Source organism: Diadema antillarum, unplaced genomic scaffold (assembly GCF_040938485.1).
Source record: "Diadema antillarum isolate AM-2024a unplaced genomic scaffold, OU_Dant_1.0 seq00000821_RagTag, whole genome shotgun sequence".
Classification (NCBI taxonomy): Eukaryota; Metazoa; Echinodermata; class Echinoidea; order Diadematoida; family Diadematidae; genus Diadema; species Diadema antillarum.
Genome location: NW_027271698.1, coordinates 2099691 through 2111840, shown reverse-complemented (window position 1 = coordinate 2111840; position 12150 = coordinate 2099691). Strand labels below are relative to the sequence as shown.

General features: G+C 39.9%; 1 protein-coding gene across 2 annotated transcripts in view; it reads right to left on the bottom strand.

Annotated features, from left to right (window-relative positions):
• Positions 1-11864, bottom strand: part of LOC139739851 (uncharacterized) — a 79769-nt gene extending 67905 nt beyond the window's left edge. For both annotated transcript variants that reach the window (XM_071650449.1, XM_071650450.1), the window contains exon 1: positions 11761-11864. The gene's annotated coding sequence lies outside the window, so the exon portion shown is untranslated. The remainder of the gene's footprint in view (positions 1-11760) is intronic.
• Between the last annotated feature and the right edge of the window lie 286 nt (positions 11865-12150).

Below are 12150 nucleotides of genomic sequence, written 5' to 3'. Positions count from 1 at the left end.
CCTCAGACAGAGTGTGTAGCATCAGTTCCATCCCCCCCCCCCCCATCTCCTGTCTTCACCACCAAGTTTAGTTTCTTCCATAAAAGGAAGCGGATGCACTGGAGACGAGATGAGATGGCATACATACCGCAGCCTTGTCTAACAGAGTCATTTTACACCAATACCAACCATTCTCATCTTGCATTATAGGGATGGTATAGTTTTGGTTGAGACAGGGCTCCAGATTTTAACTTTTTGTGAGATGATGAGAAACCACTTTGAATATCAAATGTAAAAGAGCATATAATTCGGAGAGGAACTCAAGCTTGTTTGATAAAAATCGGTTCTGAAATGGCTGAGATACCCCCCCCCCAAAAAAAAAAAACAAAAAAAAACAAATTATAATCAAAGTTGGGGCTTAACTTTTATTGGGACCACTGTGTTTTTTTATATCTCGGCCATTCAAAACTGATTTTCATTGGATAACTTTGAATTTCTCTCAGAATTGTATGCTGTTTCGTCGTAAGTGCTTTTTCATAATCTATCAACAACAAAAAAAAAGAGCTAAAAATCTGATGCCCCACCACAACCATAACTATACCATCCCTTTAACCACCAGGATACAAGATCCACTCAATTGATCTTTGGAACATACCATATTGTTGAGATACATTATCCATTTTTTCCCCATTGAGGGGATCTTGACATTGCCATATTATGGAAGATTTAGAGAGCTTATACAAAAAAAAAATAAATAAATAAGGAAATGTTAAATTTTGATAAGCACAAGCTCTCTACTTGATTTTTGTTTTGTTTTGTTTTGTTTTGTTTTGGTTTTTTTTTTTTTGGGGGGGGGACAAAGTCCATCCGATATTCAGACTCTAGATATGTTTTTCATCTTGCATATTAAGGGACTTTTGCCAAATCAAGTGACTTAAGTCTCCACTTTCCAAATTTTGGCTAAGCTAAATGTAAAACCAAATTCTTCGGCTACTGCTCCAAAAGAATGAAAGAAAAAAAGTGGCAGCTCTTATTTGTTCTGAATCAATGTAGCCACGCATGACTTACAGTTAATTTGTTATGCAATGGTGAATGTGTGGTTACACTATATACATGTATAGTCTGTAATTGTGCATACTTGGAATTTTACAGTGTGAATGACAATGAGAACAAGAATTTTGTTTATTTACATACACGTGGCACAATAAAATTTATGGTTTCCTAATCAGGCCACAATATTTTCACTTCATCTACTTTTTATTGCCTTGGATTCCATTGTTTGATACTAATTTTGGATTGCTCGAGGCAATAGATTATGGAAAAGTTAAAGTCAGACTAATTAGATGATTTATCAATAGGCCTAACACTTCAAGAAAGTTTGCATTTTACAACAAAATATGCCATAAACAGAGAAGAAAGGATATCTCTGTTTACATCACTATTGTAGTAAAATGCAAACTTTCTTTTTAGGTCTTGAAATGATCAGTCATCTACAATGTGTGTAATTAGTCTGACTTTAACTTTCCCATATTTACACTTTTATTATAAAATATATGATCCTCCTTGAAGTTACAAACATGAAAATCATAATCTACAAATATGCACCACACAGGTTGTACTTTCACAATAAAAGGAAAGTTTGGTACCCCCAACAGATTAATCCACCTTCTGCTGTTATCATTTCCTATAAAATACACATTGAGACTACGTAAGTGGGAACTGTGCTGAAAACTAGTCATTTGGCCATTCAAAGAAACTACCACCCTCTGCTTCAACATACTACTCCCATTGACAAATGCACGCTTGATGTTTGACATTTAACATGATATAATCCCTTTCATGGACACAAGAGCGGCATGGGGGGGGGGGGGTGGGTGGGTGGGGAGGGGGGCACCTGCCATCCCTGTGTTTAACTTGGCACTCCTAACACACAATCTGTGATTCTTCGATGGTTACATCCATGCTATTCTGCTTGCTCAGCCCTCTCACTCTCTGACATGCACTCTGGCATCAACGACACTGCAATCCATCATTCCACATCATTATACATTGGGAGTGGGCGGAGGAAATGATCTTGGAGTCCTCATTGCTTTGATCCTACATCTACATGTAGATGAAAACCATCAATCTCAGGAATCAAATGACTTGTTTCACGACAAGATAAGAAATATATACATGTAAAAGTGTTTGTGCGCAGGGATACCTCCCCCCCCCCCCCCCCACCCCCCCACCCCCCCACCCCAAAGACCTGTCAGCCAGTTCTACCCCAATAATCATGAATGACAAGATCTGGACATCATTCATACATTGGTACAGTGTGTGGGACATGTCAACAATATAATGCTCAAGAAAAGTCTACATATTCCATTATAATGTTAAGCACTAATATTCAATAATAGCTGAGAAGTTTTGCACTTGACTATGCAGGGTGCTAAAGACTACGATGCTGCCTTGCTAAGGACAACCAAATCTTCTTATGGGGAAAGTGAAATTAATGTGCATTTGAGAGTTGAACATACATTCATTCATTTCTTTCTTCTTCTTCTTCTTTTTTCAAGCTCTGGATTGGGTCTGCTCCAGACAATATTACGAACAAGATGATTATGCGCACAGCATGATCATGGTACAACGTACATCACGGTATGTTTTACCGGTAGTCTGCGTGCAATTTACAGTCTTGAGAATGAAAGCTCAACATCCTTTGCAATGCTCGCTTTCAACCCTCAATGGCCCATGAACACAGCATCTTCTCCGAAGCCCCATACAGACTAATTTACATTATTACCCATCTTCCCCTCAAGACACTGTCAACTTCTCTCCACACTGCAACCCCAGGCAATAAATACACAAGCAATGCAGGTAAACACACAGCCCTGTATAAAAGAACTATCTAGGCCTGTGAATGTATGAAATTTGTCGGGCGTTTCAATCAGGAACCCATCAAAGGAAACATGGGGCACACAATATGAGATGGTACTGTAGGCGACATTGTCGCAACCTTCAAATGCGGCAAACGTATTAGTCACTCTTTCATTAGTTTAATGCTAAAGGCCATTCAGCTATTAAACTTTGTAATGCTTTCCTCATCTGACATCGTTCAGCACATACATGCTGTAGACAATGCTGCTTGCTATTCAGTGCTGCACTCAACATTCTATCCCTACACTCAAGAGACTGCTACTATAAAAATTCTCAAAACTCTGACTGCATAAATATGCCATTTGAACAATGATTTCAAAAGCTACTGATACAGTACACTTTGTATGTTGCAACAGAAGAAACATATTACTTGATTACTGACTATCTTGACACATATATAGATCTATTACAGAATAAAATTTTCCCTCTCAAGCATTACTTGATGTTCATACAATGTATGTATACACAACTGTACCTGCATGAACCAACAATCATTTGATCTGAGCATTTTAAACTGTCCTACGCATGTCAACCTGGAAACTACAGGTATGTCATGTGATTCAAATGTGTACCGGTATTGATAAATAGTGAGTACGGTGAGAAACCTTTACAAATTTGACAACACAACAAACTAGCTGTACTTCTGAAGCTATCCAGATTAAAAGTCCACAGGCATGCACTATGTGCTGCGGTTTAATAGATACCACAACAGTGACACAACATTGTCGCTTGTTGTTTTCAAATTCGTGCAGAAAATTTTGGCAACTGGCTATAGCCAGGTGGATCACTGGCTATTGAGAATGCCAAACCTACAAACTACATGTACTGTACAGGCAAATTTCATGTAGGACTCTAGAGCGATGGCTCAGTTGTGTGTTGTGAAGGGGAAATTACCATGCAATGTCTACCATTTAGGGGGGTTTAATAACATCCTGGTTTCGCAAACAGCATCAATCCACAGCGATATTACTCATAAAAGAAATAAAACATTCCAAAGGGATGCCGACGTATTTTCAATATATCACCGGGTGTCACCTTGGTTTAATTACGCAATTTGATTTGGTTGAAGTGCTGATTTTTTTTTTTTTTTTTTTTTATATTGTACACTTACTAATTTTTTTTTTTTTTTTTTGGCTTCTCAAATCATTTGAATGTAGCCTGTCTGTAATACATGTTGTACTTGATATCAATAACTCTGTAGGGGTCAAAGTTGTACTGATTTTTTTTTTCATTTATTTCTTTTTTGCTCCTTTTTACCCACCTCAGAATATTCCCAAATATTTGATATACAGTGTGTAGATCTATAATGGTCTGAAGTTCACTGAATCTCATAAAATCACAGCAAGGTCCTACTCTACTCTACTCTAATTATTCCGTTTGCACAGTTATCATACTATGACCTCATTGTGGACAACTTCCTGTTATGGACCCTATTGGTGTCACAAGGAAGACGTAAAACGACATGCATGATGGGCTATTATAGCCGTGGCTGGTGATGACCAGAGTCACAGAATCCTTACTGCAGCAATATTTCTCTCTCTCTTTTTCTTCTTCTAAAGCATACAGAATCAAACACTTTACATAAAGATGAACTTGGGAAGCATGCAGAAGACACATCCCATTACTAAAAGTTATAGGCATTATCAGCTTAGCCCGATTGCTGTCTGCATTGGCTTGCACACAACTTGAATGACTTGCTCAACGTGTATGACCTGATGCACTTAATCTCCACCTGCAGTTTCAGTACTAAGTACAATGTAAACTGCATTCAAGTCCATGCGCAGTCAGTACGGTACACAGGAGCTACTGTGCCATAGTATTGGTATAGGAAACATGGGCAATGCATTTCCTGTCACATGATTTACTGCACATCATCGTCAATGGAGTTCAGATGGTAAAAGGCTTCACTCATATCCATCTCTGTTCATGTTGGGCACAGGCCACATGACTTCGCGTGACCCCAATGTTCTTTTCCTACACATGACATTCACGCCAGGACTACGTGTAATGAACCCCTGTGCCGGTCCATGTCGTCTAATAGGAGACATTTGTTCCGACATGGTGCCGCTGGCACTGCAAGCAAATGCAGACGAACGTGCGGCTGTGCCATTGTCACAAGCAGCCCCCATCCCATCCAACAGGCATCCCAGCTATGCCAGGAATGTCTGCGCTTGTGCACGATGTTGTAGATTTCAGTTTCATTGTGAAATACTTGCAGAACTCCCCTCAAGAGACACTTATTAAGGCTCACAGAGCCTTAACCTGAGACTAGGGTTACAACAGTCTCAGTTCTGGCATATCGGGTTGGATTCGCTGGAAGAAAAATGAGCTATCAATCTGTCGGTTCTTCTGGAATCTGCTGAGTAATTTCATTGCCACCCATAAATCTTTCTGATTTAAAAGATGAGACAAATGTTTGACTGATATATCACCATTCACTCCAGATATCAAAGCACAGATACCAGTAAGTTGTAGCAATTGGCAAACATCTCCACCACTCCCTGATAGACAAGGTACACGTAACTCTCCCCATTAGAAAATTTTAACAGAACAGAGCACAATCTCCCCACTTTTGAGAAGTATAGACAAGGGATGAATCAAATGTACTAATTTTGATACAGTGCACTCCCGTTATAACGAAATGCTCGGGACTGGCAGTTTTCTTTCGTTATAACGAAATTTTGTTATAACCGAACAAATACAATATACATGTATTACGAAAACAAGGAACCACTTACAGATATCATCTCATGTTCGCTGAATACTCATCATACACTGGAAAGCTATGTGAAATGTGATGGGATAACTGTTTTACAATAATAAACGCAAGTTCCCCTCAGAAACTGTGCGTGACACAAGGAGCGAACACAGAGTGGTGTGAAGCGTTCACCCATGCAGAGACGCTATAAATGCTTATTCCGCTACGTACTTTCGAAAGCAATTCGCATTTCGTTATAACAGAACACATTTCTTTTGTTTTTCTTTGTATGTGGCGCTAGGAAAAGACTTCGTTATAACATAATTCCGCTATAACCGTGTTCGTTATAAGCGAATTTTGTACCATAGACTTTAATGGTGATAATTTTGGGACCAGAAGATTTACTTCGTAATAACGAAATTTCGTTATAACCGTGTTCGTTGTAACAGGAGTGCACTGTATAACAAAACTAAATTATTACAATCCAAAAGTGAAACTTTGATGGGTGTGTACAACAGATGGATGCCAATTATGACAGAAGCATACCGGTATTACGATACTATTCAGGGATTCTCAAAAATATCCGAGCCGGGCCAGTCTTCCAACTTTGTGGCATATCCCCATGCTACCAGGCCTTTGAATGCAATCAGAACTCATTCATTCAAATTCAAGAAATTCTTTCGTCGAAATGTTTTCATTGCAACAGATCGACAAATTGCCCCACATCGACGTAAATAAGCAGTGAATTCAGTGTTTTAGTAGTAGCCATGATAAAAAATCATGGGCGTACACACAAGCAGGATTTGAACCTACGACCTCCTGATCACCGCACAGGCGTCATCTCCACTAGACCACTAAGCTTTCACCCGACAGCTAGTGTTGGTTCTTATCCTTATCCTTATCCGTAATTATTCAAATTCATGAAAAAATCTCAATTTTTTCACGATTTTGAATGATTACACAGTACCCGCTGCATGCTATATAGACCCAACACTTGCTGTCGGGCGAAAGCTCGGTGGTCTAGTGGAGATGACGCCTGTCCGGTGATCAGGAGGTCATAGGTTCGAATCCTGCTTGAGTATATGTACGGCCATGATTTTTATATCATGGCTACTACTAAAACACTGCTCAATTTAGTGCTTATTTATGTTCATGTAGGGCAATTTGTCAGTCAGAAGAGAACTCATTCATGTTCTGCGGCAGAAAGTGATCTACAATGACAAGGCACCCAAAGAGGTCAAATAAAGAGGGATGGTACTGTGGGAGACACCACAATTGGGGGGGGGGAGGGGAACAAACGTTTAATTAAACGACAGCCTCTTCCTGTAACTGCAGAAAAAAAAAAAAATCATGACCACAACGACTGATTCATCAGTCGTAATACAGTCAATTTTGCTTGTCGACCTCGCATACGTCAAATAATTGGCTATGTCACAAATCTTTTCTTGTCCTTTCCTCTTTATATTCTATTGACTTAAACCCCTCAGAAGACAAATTTTCTCCAAGTCAAAGCTATTTCTTCAGTCCAAATAGATTCAACTCAGGCAAGGTTGACTATGCTAAAATGCTGTTCATTTCTTACATGCTGAGAAGTCATCCCCCCACCCCCATCTCCATTTTCTGCCCAGCCAACACAGAATACCGAAACATTGTGTATAACTGGGGTCACTTAAAAAATACAGCTTGACACTGACAGGGAAATCGCAATAGGAAGGAAATCGGCTCAAAACTGAATGAATGTACGTTCTCGAGAACAATTCCGGTATACCGGATCCATGGAATCAGTGCTCAACCCACAACACACAGCCTGACACAGACTGCAACTCATTTCCTATGCAGTAACTGACCAAACATACAAATGTACAATACCACATATTGGTCTTTGCAGGAATTTCCGGCATATATTCAAGCAAAAGTTTAGGATGGAGTCTGATAAGTCGATATATCCACGTCCTGTTGGAGAGACGGCTAGCAGATTAGAATACAGTGTGTCAGTGTACTACAGCACATGGAAATTGCTCAGCACTGACTCTAGTCCGGGTATAGTTTATCTCTACATTTGTTTTACAAGACCTACTGTAGGTATTGTACTGTAAAAGTGGATATTTTCGCGCTTGGCCAGGTAAGAAGAGTTTCGCGTGTTTTTAATTCCGCGGAATCAAGACATCAGCTACTGGTACATATGGCACGCAAAAATATTCGTGTGCTTTTATTTTCGCGCTAGCTTCTGGTTGCGCGAAATGCGCAAAAAATTTCAACACCGCGAAAATTTCAACTTTTACAGTATGCTTGGCAATATGTCAGTATTATCTTGGGAAATATTTCTTGTGAAATATTTTTATAGTCATGCCTTTTGCTTGAAAACAAAATAGTGAAAACTGCTTTCACAAGAATATTTTAAGAAATACGTCAAAGTTCCACTTTCTGTCCGCATTTACGTCGCAAAACAACAAGTTTCAAAAAGTAAAATGGCGAAGAGCCGTGTTTAATGATTCAGGAATTGTTCAACAATGTTCCATGTTTGGGGTAATGTCTTGCCAAGAGTGAGTCGTCAACTACGTTTCTGCAACCCTCTTGCAACTGAAGGAACACCACCTTCTGAACCCCTGTGACAATGGAACATCTGCCATCCATTTCACGGATCTGTCTCGACCACTGATTCACCGCAGAGGAGTCTGTTTTCAGTGCTCGCCACGCCAATAATTCGATCACATCTTCTGACTCACATCCTCAACATGTACAACGAAGACTCGCTGCGTAACTTATCACGACACGGATAAACAGCTCTCGGACACTTGGCAGGGGGTAGACTGAATTAAGCAATAATTTTTTTCCCCTCCTTTCCTGTAGCAATCATAGTAAGGAAAGCAACCAATGGCATGAAATTCCTGCACGCCGAAAATCCCAGCTCCCCATCATGGGCTTAAGTCAGGTTTGTTCCCATAATCCTCACCTGCTTCTCTTAGGACAGGATATTACCCTATAACTGCGGCTATCAGCGGCACTTCCTCGCTGGCCGATCAGAAGCTCAAGACCACATTGTTCATCACTGTGCTATTTGTGCACGTACTACACATCGTTGTCCACAAACTATGGTGCACTTTGTAAGGTGGATTGATGATGCAACTACAGCAGCTACAGTGCACTTCACACACAAAACTGTTGTTGATTACTAAAGGAAATATCCTAACCAACACACGTACACATGCACTGCACACTAGCTAGAGAGCTGAGAAGCAAAGGACAAATTGCACACTTTTCCAACTTACTTGAAATTGGTAATATGACTTTGAGTCTTGTGTCAACAAATGAGAGAAAGAGAGAAAGATATCCAAAAGTGATGCTTGAAAGGAAGAACACAAGAAACACAATTTATATCAAGAAACCACAAAAATCTATAACATTCTTTCTTTAACTGCTTTTGCAATAATGGAACTGGATTGGAAATCTGAAAATAATCACCATTCCTTATACATTTTCAAGCCAATCAGCTTATATCAAAGTATGAATCCTTTGTAGGCCTGTGGAAAAAAAAAAAATAGAATATATTTTTCCTTGTAGAGTGTGATTACGATATTAGTACTCTTTCAAAGGTGCTGTAAAGAGTACAGAGCTTGAAATTCTTATGCTGTATTTAGTGATTTCCATTCCCTCCGTAGTCATTGGCTGGGGTAAGCCTTTTATGTGTGTATGTGCTTATATCAATTCCCTGGGGGGGGGGGGGGGAATGTGTGTGTACACACAAATGTATCGATCTCTGTCCTTTCCCATGCTTTGTATAGGAAGATCTGTATGCATTGAAAAGTGGGAAAATGTCGTAAATACCTAGTGACTGAGTACTGTAAAAACTGGAATAAGATACCGTTAAACTTCTTGTAATCTATGACTCGTGCGAGTATTTAAAGTCATAAAAATTATACAGACAATCAGCATGGTTTCACAGCAAAGCCTATTAAATTCTGATTGGACAGACAAAATTCCAAATGAGTCTGCAACTTATTGCACAGACAGTAGTACAGCTGTATGTGCATTGAACAAGTATTACTATGTAGAATAGACTTTTAGGAACTGGAATGCACTAGAATACTAGACAATGCGCTATGCCAAACTTGTCATCTCTTTTTCTACACATTGACTTGTAGGTACTAGTCTACCTGTATGATGATGATGAAATAGTAAATGTTACCATGGCAAAGACATGCTGTCAACATGGCAAAGACATGCTGTCACCATGGTGTCATCTTAACAGCCCTGTAGTCTCCTACTGAATGACTCAGCTCAATTTGCAGGAAGCGTAATCATGCATCAATTCATGCGTACCTGACATGTGTATCTCATACTAGAGGCCACACATGCAGGAAAATTTTCAGATTACTGTATACGCCGAATATTTCGCGAGGTTTTTATTTTCGCGAATTTCGCGAGTCAGGTGCTATTTGCGAAATTAAAGACACGCAAAAATATTGACTCTGATCGCGATGTGAATGTGACGTACGCGTGTACACTTCTCCGTTCAATACAGGCCTCCACGATCGCGAATGTAACCACTCGCGAAATTGTCAGGAAGTCCTGATTCACGAAAATTTAGACTCGCGAAATATATGGCGTATACAGTAACCCGTTGAGGACGAGTCCCGAGTATTAAACTTGGGCGAGTGTTCGTGGAAAACGCGTGTTGTAGAAAAATCAGCCCGTCCTCAAAGGGTTAATATAGGTCCGTGGGTCTAGTCAATTCAAGGTGGTACCGGTACATATTTTAGTATACTTTTATACTAGGGGCCCAGGCAGAGCCTAGTGGTACACTGCCTTGATCAAAAGATTGGTTCAAGACAGGAAAATCTGTCTGTCCGTACAAGTCTTTTATTTCTTTTCACTTTATCAGCTCTCCTCCGTAAAAGGGGATTCCGTGAAGCCAGACGCAGTCTCTGCGGAACACATATCCCTGACGACCAGATACAGATCGATCTTTCGGTCAAGCATACCGGTAGTCTACGTTTTGCAGAGGCATCTGGCTCCACGAGTTCCCTTGGGCCTTATACGGAGGAAAGTCATAAAATTTTTTAAATGATAAAACGGCTTTTTCTGTCTATGCACAGCCTACCATTGTCATTAGTGGTGTGTAAACAATGATCCACAATGAAAATAAGTTTAGCAACTGAAGAACATTTTTACACTACTGTCACTAGGCCTAACTTGTTTACAGACTAGTTAAAAGACGTTGACCCCCTAGTCCCAAAAACGTTTGTTTGTTTGATTGATTGATTGTTTTTTAGTACAACAGATCTCTCTTCTTGATCTTGTGCAACTTCAAGTTCACATGATCATGATAAATGACAAAAAAACTGAACGTGTTAATTCTGTTTGCATCACTATTCAGTTTTAAATCACACTAACAGACATGAAAACAAGTAGCAACCATCAAACAATGATACTGATGTAAACATTTAATTCAGTAATAGGGCCTTTGTTTCTACATAGATTTCAAGATTAAGTAACGTTTTCATAGTCTCCAAATCTCCAAATTTCCATCTCAAATCTCCAAATTAAAAAAACAAAACAAAAAAACTTGTCCTTACACAGCACAGACCACAGTGCAGTGCAGTGTAACAAACGTTAGAGGGAATTTGTGTGTGTGTGTGGCCTTGGATGTGGAATGAATAAGGAAAGTTGTCCCCGTCCTTCTTCACACAAGCAACAAGGCATCTAGGGTAGAATCTACACCCTTCTCTGCCAACGTCTGACTCTCCACGTAAGAATTTGAGAATATGAAATTCATCAATTTCTTTGAAACATAAAATATTAGAACAGAAGCTCGCAAAAATACGTTCGCTCTATTTCCATTGACAATAATTGTACAGCGGAAGCGAACACTTGTGTGCCACTATCGAGCACACGAAGACCGACCGCTCGATGGGTGCGGACCGGCTACGGTGGCGTGGCAAAGCGGCAGCGAAGCACGGACAGTGCGTCGTCAGTACGCTACCATGTATTCCCTATGGCGTAGATTAGAATGGGACATCGTTGCACAGTCACCAGTGCACATCTCATTAATTTTTCCTGCACTGCACCACCAACACGTCACCGCCTATGTCAAATATCACTACATAATTCTACACACAAGATTACACTTGTAAGAGGACACTATTTTGAAGCATATAGCTTACCTCGTTTGTGAAATAAAATTGAGACGAAAACACGCTGAAATACACGAACCGGACAAATCCCGAATGAACAAATTTGAAATCCATGACGGTTGCTCTAGTTTACAACTGGGAAAAGCCTCCGCGCATGCGCGCTATCTGCAGATATAGCTAGCTCTGTCGATCGTATTCTCGTGTCGATATGTCCGATACGTTCGAATGCCCAAGTCATTGGTCAGAATCATTAGTCATCAAAAGAATTCCATTCCTGTATCATGAAGTAACTGTTGAAAGTCATCAAAGACGAATGTTTTTCTTCGTATCATTTCCTTTCGCTTCTTTCGGGGACATGTTTTTTGGTTGTTGTTTTGTTGTTGTTGTTTTTTTTTTTGAGAGAGAGAGAGAGAGAGCTTA